This window comes from Pleurodeles waltl, chromosome 4_2 (assembly GCF_031143425.1).
Source record: "Pleurodeles waltl isolate 20211129_DDA chromosome 4_2, aPleWal1.hap1.20221129, whole genome shotgun sequence".
Taxonomy (NCBI): domain Eukaryota; kingdom Metazoa; phylum Chordata; class Amphibia; order Caudata; family Salamandridae; genus Pleurodeles; species Pleurodeles waltl.
In genome coordinates, this window is record NC_090443.1 from 239,080,500 (window position 1) to 239,100,515 (window position 20,016).

The window sequence follows — 20,016 nt, forward strand, 5'->3', positions numbered from 1 at the left end:
GCACTTTGTAACCCTTTGGGCTACATTTTGCCTGCAACAGACATAATGGCCCTCATTATGAACATGGCGGTCCGTTCCGCTCCGCCGGCAGTGGAGGTAGAAACCGCCAACAGAGGAGCAGGCCGGACCGCCAAATGATAAACCAAACGAAGCACACGCATTCTGTGCACCACCCCCGTCAGGAAAGGAGTCCCGCTGACAACGGCAGAGTCCACTCACAGGCCGTCGGAAAGGCCCAACCCGCCCCCATCATAATATGAACCTCCATTCCGCTGCTAGTTCTGGGGCTGGAACCCTCCGCCATACAAAGCCAGGAGGAAATGAAACAAATAGAATGAAAGACTCACCGGAGTTCCACAAAACGTGCAGCGGCAGCCATGGACAGAGAGCTGCTGATCATGCCAGCATTGCTCCTTGCCATATAACTACATCACCGAGACCGCAGACGAAGACACCGACGGTAAGTACCGCAACCTATGACACAAGGGAGGAAAGGGCACAGTTACATACCCACCCACTCCACCCACTCTGCAATGCCCCCCAACCCTTCCCAGCAGCACAAGTCATACACCCAACACCAAGAGGTACGTCCCCGACCGAAGGCCACTACAACTTGACCATAGTACATACAATAGCCCCACACCCATAAAAAATTAAAACAAACACCACTGTGGAACTGCGTGCAGCCCAACCACTAACCACACAGACACTTTAATTAGTAGCTCACTGAGCTAAACAGTGCCAACAGGGCCAATGGCCAGTCCATACAATTCACATTGTCCTTGGCCACAACTGGCCACACCTGACTCCCACAAGTGCTGGGTACTCCACTGAACGGGGCACCATATGGGGATCCAGGCACCTCACGGAAGGGGAGCAGGGGGTGTGGAGGTGGGGATTTTTGATGGGGTGGGACTTTGACTTGTGTGAAGAGGTTGGAGGGGGTTGGGCTTTTCCTTTGAGGGGGTGGGGGCTGTTTGGCTTGGGTGGAGCCTAGGCTCTGAGCGGGCCTTCATCTTCATGGGAATGGGAAGGCTGGACTGGGGTAGGCAGTGATGTGGAAGGAGCGGAAAGGGCAAGGAGGTGGGCACGTTTGGGGACAAAACGGGGTGGGCCAGTGGGTTGGAACAGGTCTGCACAGGAGAGGAAAAGTTTCTTGGGAGCAATTGGGATGGGTGTGGATGAGGGCGTGGGAGTGGAGGCAGAGGCAGTTGATGTATGGGGTGTAGGTGTGCGTGTAGTGGGTGCAGGTGACTGCTCAGTATGCTGTGGTGTGGTGGATGTCTGATGGGTGGGTGTCTTGGTGCGTTTGTGTGTTTTGGGAGGTGGGGGGTGGACACAGTGGGAGAAGACACAGCTTGTGTGGATGTATGTTGGGTGGGTGTCTGCAAGTCTGGTGAGTGCAGGTGTGGTGTATGGGGTACATGTATGGCTGTCTGCTATTGTGGTGAGTGCAGGAAGAGGAGCAGTAACAGTGAGTGAAGGTGCAGTGCATGAGGGTGTGAATGTAGAGGGGACAGACAGGGAGGCGGAAGAGGTGGGCACACTGGGGGAAGTGGACGTTGTTGTGTGTGCAGGTGTCTGTTGGCTGTGTGAATGCTTGTGGTGGGAGGTGTGGTGCTTGTGTTTTGAAGTGTGCTTCTTGTGTGTTGATGGGCATTGTGAGCGGGTCTGATTGTGTGCTTTGGATGAGTGAATGGAGTGGGGTGCTGGAAGGGGTAGAGGAGTTATGGGGGGACGGAATGGCCAGGGAAACTGGCTGCCGTGCGAGAGGAGGCCAGAGCCTGAAAAGATCTCTGTAGGGCAGACACAGCACCGTGAATGCCATCCAGATAGGAATTGGTCTGCTGCACCTCTGATGCCAGACCCTGGATGGCATTGATGATACTTGTCTGCACCACAGAGATGGTTCTCAGGAGGTCAATAGCCTCTTCTGTGAGGGCAGCAGGGCTGACTGGGGTGGGGAGGAGGTGCCTGGAGCGAAGGAGACACCCACCTTTCTGGGTTGGCGGGCACGAGCAACTCGGTGGGGAGCAGAAGGGATGGCGGTGATGGTATGGGTGGTGGCAGAAGATCTCACGGTAGTGGTGTGTCCACTAGGGCCCCCATCCGAGGAGGACCCCCATCCCAGGAGGTCTGTGAGTCACTTCCTCCTGTGGTAGTAGCCTCCCCCGGGGAAGTCCCCTCGCCCTCCCACCCACTGGTCCCCTGGGCATCCGTTGTCTCTGCCTCGATGGATCCGTGGGCCGCAGCCTCCCCACTTGCTGATGCCTCAGCTCCCTTGCCTGATGTTGATGCTGTACCAAACCAACACAATAGAACAGGGATGGGGAGACAAAAAAGGAGAGATACTTGTAAATAGCTGAATGCTGATACACAATGGCCAGACATACACCCACCCAGCAGACACACCCAACAAGCAGCATCGTGCACTATGCCCATGGCCATGCCCCTGACTACTGAGCAGAATACTGACCTACACCCATCCCCTGAAATAGTATTGGAGCTGAGGTAGGTGAAACCTGACAGGGACACCCCTACACCCCTTGGGGAACATACAGTAGATGGACACCAGTCAAATTCCCTACTCTAAGCAGCATGAGCCCTATCGCACACACACTCATCCTTCCAGACTGAAGTATGGTCTGTGAGTACTCACCCCCTTGTGACTGCTGTGCAGCCTTCAAGCGCCCATCCAGATCTGGGTACGCCACTGCCCGGCTCCGACGCATGAGGGGGGTCAGTGCCCGACCGGCACCCCTTCCACATTGGGAGGACTTCCCCAGCTGGGCCTCACTGATCTTACACGCCCAGCACCACAGGTCCACCCACCTCTTTCGACAGTGGGTGCTCCGTCGGTTGTAGACCCCCAGGGTCCGTACCTCCTTGGCGATGGCATGCCAATGTCCCCTCTTCTGGTGGGTGCTGACCTAGTAGGGTGACACAGAAATGGAACACAGAGGTCAGGCACTTGCACGATGGGAACAGTTGGCAGAATGTCAAACAGAAGACTGACAGTAGTCTCAGACATGCAAGACAGTGGCAAGCAGCATTCCATGCACCATGGCCCAACCTGGCTCACCGGAGCACACATATGTGCAAGCCACGCCATCCATTATTCACACAGTGCCCCCCAAACCCGGACTCACCTGTACCTCTGGTTGTCCGTAGAGTCTGTTGTACAGGGGCAGGACCCCTTCCACTAGCTTCTCCAGTTCTTCCTCGGTGAAAGCCGGGGCCCTTTCCCCTGCACCATGAGGAACATCCATAGCCAGAGGAAGGCGACAGCAGTTCACAGAGTGGAGTACCTGTCCGCACGAGATCAGAGAGTCAAGTGATCAAACGATGACGAACGCTCGTACGTTCCACACATGATTTACTCTGTTCCCTCCTAGTGATGTACATGTACATCTGTCAGGTTGCAGTTATTGTACAGACACTACTATGAAGAATGCACTGCATGTATTTAGCAAATATACCAATGTATGTGTGCACATCACTCCCTTTTGTAACCCCTCATAGGTACCGACCCTTGTGGCAAAGAAGGGCACCATCGGTGTACAGACCACTTGTGGATATGGGGACCATGGTGAAGCGTCAGATCATAATCACTTACAGACTCACACTTGCAGCTATTCAGGACCTATGTACATTACTGGATCCTGCACTGACTCCCGGAAATCGTAATCAGCATGCCATTCCAACTGAGGTGCAGGTGCTCTCTGCACTCCATTTCCTGGCCACAGGCTCTTTTCAAGTGACAGTGGGCATGGGTGCTGGTTTTTCACAGCCAATGTTCATCCAGGTACTGACAAGATTTCTGAATGCATTTGTACAACATCTGCAATCCTATATGCAATTCCCCCAAAGTGATGACCTCCCTGGTCTCAAGCCTGACTTCTATGCCTTTGCAAACATTCCCCATGTCATAGGTGCCATCGATGGCACCCACATAGCTGTCATTCCCCCAAGAGTGAGTGAACAGGTGTACAGAAACAGTAAGAACTTTCACTCCTTGAACATCCAATTGGTATGTACTGCAGACTAGTACATTTCCCATGTGAATGCCATGTTTCCGGGTTCAGGCCATGATTCATTTGTTTTGTGGAACAGTAGTGTGTAACAGAAGATGGAACAACTACAATAGGACAGAGGGTGGATCATAGGTAAGTTTGCCTGTCACCAACTGATACATTGCAGAAAACCAGCCTGTCTGACTAAGAGACATTACAGTGACGAGTCTGTAGTGACCCTTTTTCTAGGTGATTCTGGCTTTCCAAACTTGCGTTGGCTCCTGACACCAGTGAGGAATCCCAGGACGGATGCAGAGAGGAAATATAATGAGGCCCATGGACGTACTAGGAGGGTGATAGAGCGTACTATAGGTCTCCTGAAGGCTAGATTCCGGTGTCTACATATCTCTGGGGGTTCCCTGGCCTATGGGACTGATAAGGTGTGTAGAATAGTGGTGGCCTGCTGCATGCTGCACAATGTGGCTGTGAGACATTCTATCCCAAGTTTGGAGGTGGAGGGTGCTATAGGTTCTGATCAGCTACCCCAGAGAGGTGAGGTGAGTGATGGTGAGGTTGAGGAAGGGGAAGATGTCAATTCCAGGAACCAACTGACACAGCTCTACTTCCAAACACTGTCTGGGACTTAAGCCTGTAATTGTGGTTAGTGACTGTTACTGTCAATGTGCCATGTCACACAGGGGGGATTGGTCATGACAGGCGAGACATGGACCTCTTCTGCATGGTACTGACAGACAATATATGCATTTCCTCCTTGCCTAATTTGAAACACACATTACCGCCACCAAGCACAATTTGACAACAAAGTTGTTCTCTGCCAGTTGCATCCATACTCCACTTTGTTCAACATCGAAGACAGGGGACAGTGTTACAGGTGAGAAATTTGTTTTATTGGTTGAATACAGTGAATTGTGCTATATGCAGTGGTAGAAGTCGTAAGGGTTGGGTGTCCTCTAAACCGCCTTGGGGGCAGCCCTGTTGGATTTCATAGGTGGGTCCTATTTGCAGTATAGTACCTAAATTAGCCCTCAGCTAAGTGTTGTTGGTGAATGGGTGGGATGGTTGCTTTGCAGTAGTAGCAGTGTCAATTGTTGGAGTGGGGCTTGTTCTTAGCCGGGTTTCTAGTGCCATATCTTGGCCTGAGACTACGTTTGGGCTCCTGCTGTGGAGCTTCTTGGGGTGGCATGGTTGGCCCTTGTAATTCCTGGGAGGGTGTTTCCTTTGCTTTTTCTGCTGCTTGGGTCATCTTGTTGTGTAGCCATTTTAGCTATAGCTCCATGCACGTTAGTTTAATACACTAGGCCGCTGTGCACTTTGACCTAGATATATTTTATTCGGCTTCGCATTGTTATTTTTACAATAACCAGTTTTACGGTCTTGTTTTAATTTCTTCTATCTAACTGTTTTGCTTAGCCCAGCACTGTGTTCTCAAACAACACATTCCTGATCACTTTTTGCTTCAGTCAAGGCTACAGTTTGGTACATTGCCGGTGAAGGTGGTAGAAGTTTAGTCTCCAACATTCATAGAAAATACACATCTCTACGTAGGGACATTTTCTCAGAACATTAGCTGTGTTATTATAAAAACACTTCTTAGTCCTATTACACGTCAAGAGGGAGATTCCAGCCAGGGGACCACGACTGTATGCTGATTGCTGAATGCTTCGCTGCAGATGCTAATGCAGACTACAGGCCTTTGCCCAGGTATGAGGGTCGATGTCCTACCGGGGGGAACCTGAAATGCAGGATTAGAGCTTAACATGCTGTGCTCAAATTATGATTCAGATAGAAAATAGTCCATCGATTCTAGTGGCAATATGATAGCGTTATTCTTATGCTTCACTCTCATCATCACCATTTTAATATTGTCATGTTGTGTCATTCTGGTTCTTGCAGCTCACGCTTTGCTATCTAAAATACAGTTGTTTTGTTAAACCAGTCTTTAAAACCTATACTGCTTTCATTGTCATTTATATATGAGACCAAATTGTGAATAAGAGATCCGTATGCGACCTGAGTGACCACGACTTCCCTGAGAAGTATGATATATCATGCGCTCGGCTGCCCAATCATCTCTACCTTTCGGGAGAGATGAGGCACTGCTAGTTAGCCGGAGCAAAACCCGGATTTGGAGTGACAGGTGTCACCCACTGTGGGTCAAACTCAGTCTCCCACACTGTTGACGATCTTGCTGCTCAAAATCCAGTAGTCTCATTAGAATAATGAGAGCCTACATGACAATCTGCTGCTGGTTGTCCAGGGCTGTTGTGGGGGCCTCTTGTCCGGTGTGGGTGTCTGACTGTTTGTTGACCAACTGCAGCAGTTCTCCGGCAATGGTGGCCATTGTGGCATTGTGTTCTTTCCACTGCTCCATGGCTTGTTGGTGTTGTTGCTGCTGCATCATCTGACTTTGCTCATGGGTGGACACAATCTGTGCCAACCTGTCTTGGGTATGTTGGTAGGCCCCCAATACCTCTGCAATGATGTCCTGGGCTGCTGCAACCATCCGGTGCCCTACACCCTGACCTACTGGGGCACTTGAACTTGCCCTAGCCCCCTTTGCCTGTGTCCCCTGCGCAGGTCTTGACTTGCCACTTGTACTGGGGCCCTCACCTTCCTGCATGTTGGGAGTGGGAGACTGTGGCTTCTATAGCTGTGTTCCACCTGTCTGTGCCCTGGGTACACTGGTGTGGGTACGCCTCCCCTGGCCTGCTGGTCTTGACTGGGCGTAAGGGGTGACAGTGGTTTACTGGGTGGGGCAGCTGCATGGTGAGCATCCAGGGCTGTGTGAGGGGCCTGCCTGCTCATCAGTGTCCAGGGGTCCTTCGCCAAGGTCTTGTGATGTGCTTCTGTCTCCCTGGAGTGCTGTGGCACTCCTTGTCCCCTCCATTAGGGTTGCATGGGTGGTGGTGCCTGTTGGTGGACATAGACATGTCTGTTACATATGCCTGAGGCTTTGAGGTGTAGAGAAAGGTGCAATTTTGTTCTGGTGTGACTTTCAGTGGCCTTCAAGGGTGCCTTTGTGAGGTGGACATTGCATGTAATGCCAGTGGTGGGGTTACATTGTGGTGGGGGGTATTATTCCATTGTGGGTACGTGCAGGGTTGGGTGGCTGTGCACAGCAGGAGTGATGTGGGCCTGGTAGTGAGTTGTGGGTAATGCAGGGTGGTGGATGTGGTGGGTAATGTCTGGGTGGGGTGTGGGTCGAGGTGGGTGTGGGTGGGGTGGGGTGGTGCACGCTTTGCAGATGTATTGTATATGGGGTAATTCCATTCCTCCACTGAGTCCCTCTGGGTGCAGGATGGCAAGTACCTTCTCCTCCCTGTCAGTGTAGTCGGGTGGTGTTGGTGGTGGTCCTCCCGCAGTTTTCTGCACTGCGATGTGGTGCCTGGATGCCATGCCACGGACCTTCCCCTGCAGGTCGTTCCATCTCTTGCGAATGTCACCCCTGGTGCGTGGATGGTGTCCCACTGCATTCACCCTGTTGACAATGGTCTGCCACAGCTCCAATTTCCGCGCGATGGGTGTGAGCTGACCTCGGACCCAAATATTTGTGGCTCCACCTTCAGGATCTCGTCCACCATGGTCCTTAGCTTCCTTTTCCGTGAAGCGTGGGTTGTTTGGGGGGGGCATGGTGAGGGTGGTGGATGGTGTTGGGACTGGGGACGGGGTATGGGTGCTCCTGTGTGGGTCGATATGCGTGTCCAGTATGCTGGCGTTCACTGTCTGGCTCTGGCACTCTCCGTCTTCTGGTCCTGGTTTTGTTGCAAGGGATTGTGGGGTGTGTCTGGGGGTGTTTTTTGTGGTTCTGGATGTGTGTCAGGTGTGTGGGTGATAGGCCTATCCAATGTGTGCACTTGTTGCTGTTGAGTCCACTTGCCGCTCATGGAGGTCCCAGCCGCCAATGGTCGCCCAGCATCCACTGTCCGCCGAGGTGATTTGTGCATCATTATTTGGAGGGCTGGATGTGGGTGTGCTTGGCGGTGGCAGGTTGGGGTGGGCCGGGATTCCTGCTGACAGTGTCCTGGCGGGGAGTGGTGGTCTGGGATCTTTTGGCGGGGTTGAGTTTTTCAATCATTATATGGTGGGTTTCAATTCGCCGCCACCGCCGGGATTCTGTTCACCGCCGACACGGCAGTCGGCGGTCGTTCCCGCCATGTTCATAATGACTGCCAAGATATGCAAAGGAGGCATACCTCAGTTAGGGAGGCTGAAAACATGGTGCAAAGAAATAGTGTTACCAAAAATTAAGGTATTTATTTGGGTGACACAGTACCAAAAATATCTTAGAGACAATACTCCTTCTGGAGGTAAGCATTATACACAATATATACACTAGACACTAAAATTAGACAAGTATTAAACAGTAGGAAATCCTATAGAATGCAATGGGAGAAAATAGGTCTAGGGGCAACAAAAACCATATACTAAACAAAGTGGAAAGTGAATCACGAACTCCCCCTAGACAAGTGTAGTATGAGCAAAACCACTGGGAGAGTAAGAATACAGTAAAGGTAAGTGAATTACCCCACCCCATAGCCCAGAAAAGCAGGAGTAAAGTACTGCAAGTTTCCTTAGTACACACTACACCTCCTTTTGGGATTTTGCAGCAGCCAACCCAGTCTGCAAAGAACAACTGCTGGATTATTGGACCTGAAGACCTGCAAAGGGAGGGGACCAAGTCCAGAAGAGGAAAGAAGTTCCAGGAAGGACAGGAGCGCCTGCCAACCTAGAAGAGGGTTTAAAAGGAGAGTCCCCAGTTAATAGAAGACTGCAGAAATGCCCCCTAGGAAGATGCCAGCTGGTTCCTGCATGATGAAAAAGATGTCCTACCGGGTGAAGATCATTGCAGATGAGATTTCATGTTGGAAGGCACCAACAAGCCTTGGCTACGACAAAAGTGCATTTTTCATCAAAATGGTGCTAGATGGGCCCAGGAGGGGGCTGGGGGACTCAACTCTGTGTAAGGATGTAGAGGACATTCTCAGCACTTTAGAGAGCCCTCTGGATGCCAGCCAGCACCTCCAGAAGCTGCAGGATCCGGGTTCAAAGGAGGTGCAAAATGCAGTTGATGCAGCACAAAAAAAGAAGGTCCCACACCACCGGAGAACAACTCAGCGAGTTGAGCGTCACAGAGTGGAGTGCTGGGGACCTGGGCCATTCTGGCATGAGGGAATTTTGTAAAGAGTGCACAGAGGCCTCAGGAGGCAAAGAAGACACAATACACAGGGTTACCATTGTTCTCGGGGAAGACAAGTTCTTAGCTCCTCCAAATTGCGTCAGCAGGACCTCAGGACAGTCAATGTCAATGATGTCCACTCTCTGTGTCCTTAGGCACATGCTCGTTTCCGTGAGAGGAGTCCCAGGGTACCAGTAATCGTCTTGGAAGGTGCCTGCTTGGAGCAGGGGAGTGACTCTGTCACTCCACAGGAGATTTCTTTGGTCCTTCTGGTGCAGGATGAAGACAGGGAGACCCCAGAGCATGCACACCATGGAAACTGTTGCAGTTGCTTACTTGGAGCTGAGGTTGCTGAAGAAAAGTGTCTCTTTTAGACACTTTGTTGCAGTTACAACGTTTTTTGGAGCAGGCTACAGTTGATCCGAAGTCAGAAGAGTCTGAAGTTGTTGCAGAGGATTCCTGAAGAAAATGTGCAAGCAGAATCTGAAGAGAACCCACAGGAGAGACCCTAAATAACCGGGGATTGGCTACCTTATCAGCTAAGGACCTATCAGGAGGGGTCTCTGACGTCACCTGCTGGCACTGGCCACTCAGAGGCCTCCAGAGTGCCCCCACACCTTGCAAAGCAAGTTGGCTGAAGTCTGGGACACAGTGGAGGAGCTCTGGGCACCACCCCAGGGGTGGTGATGGAGAGGGGAGTGGTCACTCCCGTTTTCTTTGTCCAGTTTCCCACCAGAGCAGGGGAGAAGGGGTCCCTGAACCAGCTTAGACTGGTTTATGCAAGGAGGGCACCATCTGTGCCCTTCAAAGCATTTCCAGAGGCTGGGGGAGGCTACCCAACCCCAGCCTGTAACACCTATTTCCAAAGGGAGAGGGTGTAACACCCTCCTCTCAGATGAAATGCTTTGTTCTGCCTTCCTGGGACTGGGCTGCCCAGACCCCAGGAGGACAGAACCCTGTCTGTGAGGTGACAGCAGCTGTAGCTGCAGTGCAAGCCTCAGAGAGCTGGTTTGGCAGTAAGGGGGGTCCATGGTGGAGCCCCCAGGATGCATGGAACTGGCTCCCCAATACCAGGTTTGGAATGAGGGGCAATTCCATGATCTTAGACATGTTACATGGCCATATTTAGAGTTACCATTGTGAAGCTACATATAGGTATGGACCTAAATGTAGTTCACACATTTAATGGTGTCCCCGCACTCACAAGGTCAGTGAAATGGCCCTGAACTATGTGGAAGCACCTTTGCTAGTGCAAGGGTGCCCTCACACTTAGTAAATTTGCACCTAACCTTTAGCAAATGAAGGTTAGCCATATAGGTGACTTATAAGTTACTTACGTGCAGTGAATGTGGCTGTGAAATAGTGGGTGCACTATTTCACTCAACCTGCTATGGCAGTCCTGTGTAAGGGTTTGTCTGAGCTCCCTCTGGGTGGCAAAGGAAATGCTGCAGCCCATATGGATCTCCTGGAACCCCAATGCCCTGGGTACCTAGGTACCATATGCAAGGGACTTATAAGGGGGGTCCAGTATGCCAATTGAAATTGGTAAATGAAGTCACTGGCCTACAGTGACAAATTTAAAAGCAGAGAGAGCATAAGCACTGAGGGTTCTGGTTAGCAGAGCCTCAGTGACACAGTTAGACACTACACAGGCATACACATTAGGCCACAAACTATGAGCACTGGGGTCCTGGCTAGCAGTGTCCCAGTGAGACAGGCAAAACATACTGACATACAGCTTTTTATCTATGAGCACTGAGGTGCTGGCTAGCAGGATCCCAGTGACACAGTAAAAACACACTAACACACTCACAAACAAGCTAAAAGTGGGGGTAACCATGCTAGAAAGAGGCTACTTTCCTACGGGTTGGCACTAAGGGATGCTAGAAAAGTGGCACTGCACTATGTGCAGCACCACTTTTCACAAATCTGCCCCTATAGATATCTATTCACTTACAAAAACAAAGGTTACAGGGACTTTATATTTAGATTCTGAATTTACTTGCACAACAATATAAATATTCAGCAGTTGCAGTTACAGTTATTTCAAGTAACTATAACTCATGCCCTAAGGTAACTATAACACGTGCCCACACCATGCACAGTTTTATCTTTATTAATTTGACTACTAATGTTTAGTTTAGATTTTTAAAGAAGTTGTCATGAGTGCTATAATATCTGAGGTAATTAGCAATGCATGGCAAGGGCGTGAGTTATATTTACCTTAGGGCATGAGTTATAGGGCCATATGTAGGAACACATTTTCCCATTGACACAAAATGGGAAAAACCGTTTGCTACATCTGGGCCATAGTTACTTGAAATAACTCTAATTGCTGAATTTCTATGGTTTTCAGCGAGTAAATTCAGAACCTACTATAACGTCCCCATCACCTTTGTTTTTTTTCACTGAATTTTTATGGGTTTTATAATGTAAAGCGATTTTAATTTCTATACATTAAACCAGCCACCACAGCATTGATGCATTCTTTGAGTACTTCCAGAGAGGAGGTACTGGTTGCTTCTTCCTTAGGTGAATGGCTCTGAAAGGGTGTGCCTGAATCACCTCTTGCTGGTTATAGTTACCTATGCTAAGTTGGGATTGCCTAGCTTATGAATAGCAGTTATTGTGACCTAATGCTTGATGCCTTAGACTCTCTGTGGGATAAATAGTGTCCTTTTCTGCTTAAAGGTTTGTTTGTGTATCCAGTGTTTGTAAGGTGAGTGACATGCTGAACCATAGAGTGTTGAGGTCAGTTATTTCTTCCTTCTTGGAGTCTTGCTGTTGTTCTGTTTGGAACATATGGCATTTAGAAGGCTGTATGATGCTCTTTCTATTTTCTCTCCTCCAAAGGTGAAGGGTGTACTTTGCTTTTTTTGCTGCTCCTTGGGCTTCATTGCAGAGCATTGTTATTTTGCACACCATGCAGCCTCAGTTTGGACCCAGCCATATGCAAATCAGTCTTGAAATGCTCCAGTGGGAACAGCCCATCCCGAACTGCCAAGCCATGTCCACCCTGCAATGAAAGACAAGCAACCCAAGACTGGACTTGCTGTTTTTGGGGCTCATTTGTCAAGTATGCTTTGGTTCCTGTGGCACAATGTGCAAGGGCCCCACTTCTGAGCATACCTGCCCCACTCACATTGTCACACTGAAGTGCACAAAAAAGTGATGGATGCAATGCCTGAATTGTCATTGCGTTCAGGGCAGTGTGCACTCAGACTGTCATCCTTTTATGTCTCTTATAATCTTTTCAGCTAAACCAGGTATTTTAACTCCTTCTATACCATGGGCTTTGGCATGGTGAAGGTATGGCTATGCTGAATCTCTTCTAATGTATCATGGGTTTTATTGGCATAGCTCCTCCAGTGGTCACCTCTTCTTTTCCTGAGTGCATGGTGGGTGTCTACATATATTGTGGAGCATCCTTATCTCAGTAAAATAGCTGGCGAGGGGTTATGGGATTCCTAGCCTTCTATCGCCCTTGGGCGCTCTAATCTACCTCAATGTTGGCTGTTGTGAGGAGTTGGGCTTTTGGTAGAGGGAACTGTGAGACATTCTAAAGCAACAACCACAATCCTTGTCAGGGTGAACCACAAAAGTCAATAACTTAACCTGTGTTTAAGTCGCTGGTAGCTTGCCACAAAATAATCAGGCATAACTTAGAGGCAATGTGTAAAGTATTTATGCAGTACACAAACATCAATAAAGCAAAAAAAGCCACATGAGAAAAATCCCACAAAGAGTAAAATGTAATAAGTCTTGTGATGCCAAAATTACAAAAATTCAACTAGTTAAGTCAGCAATATGCAATGCCGAAGATTTAAGGTATGTATCTGGTCATGTGAGCCAGTGTTAAAGTCACAAGTTCAGGCTAACCGCGATGGAGTGCTGGCCATAAACAGGGTCCAGGTTAGTCCTGCTGAATAAGGTGACCTTCTAAAGTCCAGTGCAAAGGCTTCTATTTACAGTGGAGGAGGCCATGAGGAGGAGGGAGAGCGTGGCAGATGGTTGTCAGTATAGTGCGCAGAACAGTCCAGGTTTCACAGTCATGGACTGTTACCACTGTAGCAAGAACCTGTCACACACTGTGGACGGTTGTTGCTGTAGTTTAATAAAGGAGGCACAATGGGATGTTGATGCAGGTGTTTGAAGTGTAGATCTTCAATGGCTAGTCATTGCTGATGGTCGCTGTAGCACGAGTCGGTTTCACCAGAGCTTGGCATTGACGGTTGGCACGGTAGGTGCGGACAGTAAGATCTTGGAGCGAATAAGCCCATTTGCGGTCGCAAAGAGCTCAAAACTTTAGGATTTCTCCTTTTTTCCAAGAGGAGCTACACTGATGGCACACCAATGGTCCAAGACCTGGAGGCACCTCTTGAGGATCAAGAACTCATTCTGACAGGGGTCATCAGGGCTCAGGCAAGTCCTGTTGCAGGTTCAGGTAGGTCCAGTTGCAACAGGTCAGCTTGGCAATTGCTGAGAGGCCTCTGAATGCTTGTTGTTTCCCCTTAGCTCAGAGCAGAAGCCAAGCTAACTAGCCCTTGATGACCCGATGAGAGCCTGGGATAAAGAGAGCACATCCAGTTTTATGTACTCAGACAGTAGGGCAAAAAGGCAGTACTGCAGTCCTTCTTGATGAAAGGCAGCAAGGCACTCCTTCCAGCAGCCGAGCAGTCCTCCTTCTGAGTCTTACACAGGTTCGGAAGTGATCAGAACAGTGATCCTGAGGGTGGTGCTTGCTTTGAAATGGGAGATGGTTCTGGTAGTTTTCCCCCACTAAAGTTTTTGGAATTTTCTACCTCCCCATCCTGGTCACAGTCTGTCCGTAGTCACAATAGGGTAATGTAAAGTTCTTTGTGCTAGAACTAAGGCAGTGTCTTTGAAGTGCAAGCATTACAAGTCACACCTCTGCCCTCTCATCAAGTCAGGATGGCCATCATGCCATCACCCAGACCCTCTATTTTGATACTGTCATGGAGGAATATGCAAAAGCCAGCTGTCAACTACACCTGGTCATGTGACCAACGATACAGGCTTCAGGCACAAAATGGTGAGGGCAAGAAAGTGCCACCTTTCTAAAAGTGACATTTTCATGATTGTGACTTAAAATCTGACTTTATAATTAAAGAGGGTTTTAAATTATCATTTATTAAAGCATGAACAAGCCATTTCTGCCTACTAAAACTTAAAAATACATACCCAACTTTTTAAATACACTGCACCATGTCCTATGGACTGTTTAGGCCCTACCCTAGGAGTGACCTACATGTATTAAAAGGGGCGGCTTAGGCCTGCGAAAAGGTTCATTTTGCCTGGTCAGAATTTCAATTTCAAACTGCACACTCAGGCTGCAATGGCAGACCTGAGACATATTTTAAAAGGCTACATATGTGGATAGAACAATAAGTGTTGCAGATCCATTGGTAGCATTTAATGTATAGGCCCTGAGAACAATAGTACCACTTTACTAGAGATTTACAAGTAAATTAAATGTGCCAGTTGGGTGTAAGCCAATCTTACCATGTTTAAAGATGAGAGCATCTGCACTTTAGCACTGGTTAGCAGTGGTAAAGTGCACAGAGTTCTTAATGCCAACTAGAATCAGTTAAAAAAACAGGAGGGGTGAAGGCAAAATGTTTGGAGGAATACCACCCAAGGGTGTCAGGTCTAACAGCCGTGTTTCCTGTTTTTGTCACTTTGTCATTTCTGAGGCCTCTTTGGTGGTTTATTGCTTAGGAAGTTTATGAGTCTGTATTATCTGCTAGCACACCTGCAGTCTTCAACATATATATGGATTATTCTGTGAGCTGCGGTGAGCTTTGATAGGGAGGGGATGTGTTCCCTTCCACTTGTCCTCCTGATAAGATGCTGAATTGTTCATACAAATTGGAGGCGAGGAGCCAGACCTCTCTTTTGAAATGCAAATGCGCACATGTAACAATAATCAGCTCCATCTGGATCAATACTACAGAGAAAACAAGATTGAACCACTTAGGTATTTTTTATCACTCTTTTTACAAACATCTTAGGAAGAAGCTAGAAATGTTATTGCCCTCGTCTGCAAAAAAGGAAAAACAATTACTTTTGAATAGATCTGAGGTTTGTACTATACAAATTGTAAATAGATTTCTTAGAAAATGTTAATTTCTGAGTTAAGGATGATATGAAATATTATATATATTCTTTTTATTTTAAGGCTAACTATGGCACCTACAAAAATACATTGCATTGTCCTAGTTTCTCTGCAATTTCCTTGAATCTCCAGCAATTCAAAACAAACAGTTCTCCCTAACCCCATGAGGCAGAGACCCTGGCAGCATTCCTGCAGCAGAGCTGTAGGCACAGAAATCCTTATAATGGGACACAAGGTTGGCCTGACAAGAAAAATAACCCTAAGCAGCTCATGTGCGAGTGCATTTAGATATATTATCATTCAAATCTTTCCTGAAATAAATGCACTACTTTTGCCCATCATGCATGTTAGAAACGGGGTCTCTAGTTGTCAGTGGTTTACCCCCTGTCCAAGTAGGGAACCCCACTCTAGTCAGGGTAAGGGAGTCACAGAACTATGGTAACCCCTGCTCACCCCCTTGGGAGCTGGGCTCAATCAGTCAGGCTTATCTCAGAGGCGATGTGTAAAGTATTTGCACACACACACACAGTAACACAGTGAAAACACCACAAAAGTACTCCACATCAGTTTTGAAAAATAGCCAACATTTCTCTAAGTAAAACAAGACCAAAACAACAAGACTCCAATAAACACAAGTAAAGGTATGAATTTTCAAAGATTAAATCGCAGTAAGGTGCTTAGAATCAACATAGTTCCAACTTGGGTTATCAAGGAGTCATTCCCAACAGTTTGACGCCTTCCCGAGTTCTCACGGACCCCAGGTACAGTACCTTGGGCCCAGGAACCAGATTTGGCACCACTTGGTGAGTCAGGACTCTGAGCTAGAGAGCCCAGCCACTGGCAGATGAAGTCTTTGATGGCCCTAAGTCTTCTTAACTGGAGCCAAGCTCAGTTCAAGCCCTTGTAGAACCTTGGAATGCAAAGTCCAGTCCTTTCATTCCCAGGACAGAAGCAGCAAGCCAGCACAACAAAGTCACAGGCAGTCCCTCCTATAGCATCCACCTCTTCTTCCTAGTAGAATGTATTCAGTCCAGAAGAGTTGTAACTTTGTGGTTTCAGTAGTTATACCCATTTCTGCATTTGAAGTAGGCAAACTTCAGAAAGCAGTCTTTGTAGTGCACAAAAACCTGCCTTTCATTGCCGTGGCCCCAGCCACACTCAAAGGGGTTGGAGACTGCTTTGTGTAAAGACAGACAAAGCCCTATTCAGGTCCAAGGATCAGAATGCATATTTTTATATAAATGTCTCTCCTACAGTCAGCTTTGGCTGTCTGGTGAGAGCTCATGTATCTGCTACATACCATACACAACATACAGCGTACATTACACACATCATGCTACATTTGTCACACCACACACACACACAAAGACAAATTCAACGGGCTTTTGGACAGCCCCATCAGCCACTGGCTTCATGAGTTGTCTGTCACGTTTTCAATCAGCCCACTGCATTTAACAAATGTCAACATGGGGAAAGTAGTTCTCCCCTGTCGCAAAGAGAAAGAGAGATGTCAGACATGGCCATAACACTCATCCAAAAGGCCCTCTCCTAACCTGTGAATTAAATCTCAAGTCTGCTCTTTAGCACTGATTACAACATGATTGTGCAATGAAGAGATCTTTGTAAATCCTGGCCTCAGTGTCTGCCATCACTTTGAGGCCTTGAAGCTCCAGTGGTCCGGATCAATGCAGGACATGGGAGGTGCTTTTGAAGCTCAGTCACAGTGTTCTGTGATATTCCAGAACACTGGTGAAAGGTGCAACTTTTAGGGCACTCTGCTGCACTGCGTGCTACCTGGAATTTAAGTACGCCCCTGCCTCTGGAAATCTGCTCCTGGAAGGTAGAAATGAATTCACTTGTTGATTGTGGATCTTGGCAGCTGGTAGGTGGATAATGGGCACGGGCACCAATTCTTAATCCAGTTTATCATGCTGTGTCTCATATACCTTAATGCTGTCTCCGAAAACTTTAAGGTAATATTAACATTTCCCGTCTCCTGATTATGATGTAGCTTACTCCCCAGGAATATGAATCAAGTGAACTGGACAGAGTTTTGTTAATGTCTAGAGGGGTATTGTCAGTAATCTCTAAACTAACTTCAGCTCCTTCAAAGTGTTTCATTTCAGAGGGCTTTTTCTGTGAAGTAAATTCCTGCATCTCACGCCCCAGTGAATATTACACCCATGTCCATGACTCCCTTAGCCACAAACGAATGTCAACCGGTACAGCGTTACACGTATCTTCACAGTATTGATTGTGCAAGAAACTAAGGATAAAGGTCAAACAGATTCAAGCAATCATTATATAGTACATTCCAAAAGAGGGATAAATACACGAGGCGTGCCAATACAAACAAGCATTTGCAAAACAAATTGGTCGAACTCTGTCTTGAGAGCGCTACCTATGCAAGTTTTTATTACATTTAAGTGACTCGGATGCTAGTGCTGCGTTGGCCAGTCGTCAAATGAGAGTAGCCAATGTAGAGAGCTTCTCAGTTAATGATTTTGAATAGGAATACTAAGCGTTGGAAACCGTTTTCGCCTCCAATTGGTCGATGTATGCTGATTGCCTACTGCTCTTGTGCGAATGGAGTAGAGGGAGGGGAAAGGGACTAGAAACGGACCCCATAAGGGAGACACTCGACAGTTTGCTGATTAAGGCCCAGATTTAAGAGGGCCTAGTGCCTCCTGGCACCACATTAGCATCATTTTGTTTACACTAATGTGGCCCAACGAGGCCAAAATCGCTGTACCAGATTTACAAAGTACATTGTACATTTACAAATGCATGCATGGCGCCACTTTGTAACCCCTTGCGCCACATTATGCCTGCGCCAGCGGTGCAGTCCCCCATAAAGGAGGACAAAAAATAGCACAAAGAAATCTAAAATATTTCTTTGCTCCATTTTTTGCTGAATTTTTAACACCATCACAGAAGGTACACCATTATTTATAATGGGCCTCAATGTGCTTTGTAGGATTAGCATCAACATTTTTGACGCTAGTCCTGCAAAGCATCAAACTAGCTTCACCATTTTTGACACTAGTTCCCTATCTACCACCATGGTGTGCCATATCTAAAATACGTGTGGTGGAAGGGGGACCCTAAGAACCTTTGGATGCAGCGCCACTTTTCTTAAATGAGTCCCTCAGTCTGTGGTAAAAGGCGGGAGCATTCCATCCAGGCTTAATCTCAAATGTGGTCCTTAGGGCTTTTCGGAAACAAAGGCTGAAGTTCATATGCCGTCACCAATACAATGTTTTAGCATTTTTTGCCTTTACACATCAGTAACTTTGGGGGATATTTATCAGTGGAATGCACCATACTTGCACTACCCAAAGTGGTACATGCACGGCACAAACCACTAAGTCATCTTTTTGAAGTCACACAAAGCCACTTTGAGTGGCTTTGAATTATTAAAATATATGGAGTAAAGCAGCGCAGTGCAAATCGCCACATTGTCTCACTCTGCCCTGGCTAGGTGTTCCAATGGCATTGCGGGTGGTGTTCCCATGCAACTCCAATGGATTTTGATGCATTCCCAGATTTACAAGGACTTGTAAACCTGGGCATGAACAAAAATCTTACTACCCAGGAGAGGCGTAACGTGTAGAAATATCTATATTCCTCCTCAATTTTTTCTCTTTCTATGTGTGCTGCATTTTGCAGCACACATAGAAAGAGGAAAATGCCTCTGAGGATTGTTTTTGTGCAAAAAGTTGTCCCTTCTTGCATGAAAACAATCCTGCACAAAGGCACCTTTGCACCATGGGGCTGACAAAAGGAAGTCAGTGCAGGGGGAAAGCGCAGGAGTATGCCCTATTAGATAACTGCTGCACATTCCTGCCCTTTCCCTGTGATGCAGGGCAGTGCTGCAAGGCAACTTACTGTGCTGTCCTGCGCCTCAAAAGTCATAAATATGCCTTTATGTTTCTAGCACCACAGTGTCCCCATAGACAGGCCAATGTGTGATGCCCGGGTAACCATATACATGGCGTGAGGTGAAACACGTGGAAAAAAATGGCCCACCGATGCCCTTGTGAAAAAACGGAATCGAAATAAAACAGACCAAATGAACTGTGCTTGTGGACCACACTGTGGAGCTCTGAGAGGCTGGAGGGCGCAGCTTTGATGTCCCTTTCATTTCGCGAGGTATCAGTACTTCTAAAGTTTGTGAAAAAGTGCAAACACGCCCATCACAAAAAGTAAATGCTAAGCACTCAATAATTGATTAGATGTTTTTTTCGCAGCCTGTGTTTCTGGACAGAAGAACCTCTAACACTTCATCAGCACAGCCATGCGTGAAGCTCACTTTCTCTGAATAACTTCGGCCCAGCAGCCGCTGTTGGTGATTTATCATAGTCAAACATGAAAGCTCTAAAACAAAGGCACTTGAAAGGCTTTGTAGTTCGCAGGATTGTATTGTCGCATTTCCAATTGTACCTGCTATCATATGCAACGATCCATCCGTGTTACCAGGCATTAGAAAAGGACAACTTTGCACAACCTTTCAAATGCCACTTGAAAATGAGAAATATCTATTTGAGAGAACAATTTATTTCAATGACATATCAATTACTGCTGAGCTACAGTGCAATTCCAAGTGATGCACAGATGACAGACGCATTAATAACAAAATAATTCTTTATGATCGGCATTATGGGAACGAA